Raw genomic sequence first — 3,093 nt, forward strand, 5'->3', positions numbered from 1 at the left:
TATATTTGGTCAGCAAGGCCAAATGAGCCAATGGGTGTACTAGTGGCATGTCTGTTATGGGGGGAAACCAACCACCCTCTAATTTGAGTGGAGGCCCACTCCACAGGAGGGAATACATCCCTGATACTGACAACCTACACCAGGGGTAGTCATGAGCCCTACGGCTGTAACATCTGCTGCTGTCTGGCTAAATGTATATACTATGCTCACCAAACTGTCCAGTAAGCACTTCTCTTAATGTTCATACCAATATATTAATGCTACTCTCACTTTTGGTTAGAGAACCTTCTCTTTTCAGATGGCAGTGAACTTGGGATGACTCAGAAGGCACTGTGGTGCTGAGAAGAAGTGACAGAGGAGTTCTCAGCACGAAATATCTCTATCACACTTTCTAAGGCTCAGGGTCCACTGCATAAGAGGTGGCAGGAAAAAATATAAGAGCCAGAGATGGAGAGATGGCTTAGTGGTTAAGCGCTTGCCTGTGAAGCCTAAGGACCCCAGTTTGAGACAATTCTCCAGGACCCATGTTAGCTAGGTGCACGAGGGGGCACATGCATCTGGAGTTCATTTGCAGTGGCTGGAAGCCCTGATGCACCAATTCTCTCTCTATCTATCTGCCTCTTTCTGTCTCTGTCACTCTCAAATAAATAAAAAAGAGAGATAGAGAGAGAGAGGGAGGAATGGGCATACTAGGGCCTCTAACCACTGCAAACGAACTCCAGATGCATGTGCTCCCTTGTGCATCTGGCTTATGTGAGTCCTGGAGAGTCAAACCGGGATCCTTTGGCTTTGCAGGCAAGTACCTTAACCACTAAGCCATCTCTCCAGTCCCCATTTGGCGTTTTTATGTGTGGAGTGTGTGTATGTGTATGTGTGTGGTTTGTGTGTATGTGCGTATGTGTGTGTGTGTGTGTGTGTGTGGTGTATGCATGTGTATGTGCTGATGAGGTACCCTGTGCACTCACCTGCAGTGGTCACAGGAGAATCTTAACTGTTCCTTCGTCAGTAGTTAGAGCTTCCAGATAAAATACAGAACACCTAATTAAATTTAAATCACATATAAATAATGCATACAATTTTAGTGCAATTAGCACTATTCAGAAATATCTTACTAAAAAAGTTGTTTATCCCAATTTCAGGTTTCACTGGAAGCCTTGGATTTTCATTTGATAAATATGGTGATTTCATCAGTAGACCACACTCTCTGAATAGTTTTCAAATATTATTCAAATGATAATCAGTACCTTTTTATTATCTTCTGCAGTGCTGAGAATCAAATTTAGGGCCTTGTAAATTCTAGGCAAGCTCCCTATCACCTGGCTCAATATTCTTTTCATTCATTCATTCCCTCATTAATTCACATGTATTTGACCACACTCTATACTACTGTCCACATTTATAATAGTTTATTTAAAAAAAAGCAACTATCTCATATTGCCAGTCAAATTTAGCTATGTAACATTTGAAAAAAATATTGTGTTCCAGATCCAATCCTTCAATGCTCTGAAGTACTTGTTCTGGAGGTTAGCCTAGTCATTAAGCTTCTTAGCAGTTCTAAGGTGGCCATGGTTGCCAAGCACTGCTTTAAATGGAGACAAATTCTATTTTTTAGGCCTATGTCTTTGAAACCTATTCATAGTTGGTTTTCTCAGCAAACTAAAAATTGACATATGATTTTAGCTTACTAAAATTTTCCAAAGCAAAGTAGCTACATCAAGCTAGCATTGCACATATTAAAATAAAAACATTTTGCCTTAACTTTAGAAGAATATTTCAATAAATGCACTGTGGTGGTTTGAATGTAGAATGTCCCCAATAGCCTCATTTTTATTTTTATTTTTTTTATTTCTGAGAGAGAGAGAGACAAAGATCAGGAGAAAGATGGAGAAAGGGGGGGGGAGAAAGAGGGAGGGAGGGAAGGAGAGAAGATATGGGATATGGGTGCACCAGGGCCTTTCAGCCACTGTGAACAAACTCCAGACATGTGCCCCCTTGTGTGCATGTGTGACATTGCATGCTTCCACCACTTTAGCATCTGGCTATATGTGGAACTTGGAGATTCGAACAAGTGTTCTTAGGTTTCACAGGCAAGTGCCTTAACTGCTAAGCCATCTCCATCCCCTCAATAGCCTCTTGTTTGTGATTGGGTCTCATTCTTGAGCCCAGCTAGGGGAGCCTTGGGGAGGTGGAGCCTTGCTGGAGGGGGTATGTGACTGGGGAAGGGGTTTGGGAGTTTATGATCCAGACTCCTTTGCTAGTGCTGGAGCTCACTCTTGCTGCTTCATCCTAGGTGATGTGACAGGATGTGATGTTGTCTTGTCTGTTCTTGCCATGCTTTTCCTTCCACAGTGAAACTTGCTTTTCAAACTGTAATGTGAACTAAACCCTTTCCTTCCACAAACTGCTTCTGGTTAGATGTTTTGTCACAGCAACAAGTTTACTGGGCTTGAGAGATGGCTCAAATGCTAAAGATACTTGCTTGTAAAGCCTGCTAGCCTAGGTTTGATTCTTCAGTCCCCATGTAAATCCAGATGCACAAAGTGACACATGCATCTGGAGTTCATTTGCAGTGGTAGGAAGCCCCAGAACACCCATACTGTCTGCCTCTTTCCCTCTGTCTCTCTCAAATAAATAAATAGATAACAGTAAAAAGTCGGTAACTGTAATATGCATTCATTCATTCACTCAGAAATGCTTATTTCTAACAATTGGGAGTTATACCAGATATTAGAGATATAGCCTTGAAAAAGATACAATTTTCAGAAGGGATGGACCCTCCCGCAAAATACTGGCTATAGAGAAAGTTAATCAAGGTTAAAAGGGAGATAAGCAGTGAGGACTGTGCTCCTTAGATGGCACAATCAAAGAAAGCCCCTCTTGGGACATCTAATGAGGTCTGAAATACTGAATACTGCAAAGCTCTCCAGAAGAAGTTAAAGTAAATAACAAAGGGAAATTCTTTGAGCGTCAAGCAGCAACCTAGATGTGTTCCTAGTAATATCCAGAAAGACAATATGACTTGGGCAATATCAGAGGGACATAGTGAGGCCAGGCAGATGGGTTTGAGAGCATTTAGAACAAGGTAAAAAGACA

Source organism: Jaculus jaculus, chromosome 17 (genome assembly GCF_020740685.1).
Source record: "Jaculus jaculus isolate mJacJac1 chromosome 17, mJacJac1.mat.Y.cur, whole genome shotgun sequence".
In the NCBI taxonomy this organism is placed as follows: domain Eukaryota; kingdom Metazoa; phylum Chordata; class Mammalia; order Rodentia; family Dipodidae; genus Jaculus; species Jaculus jaculus.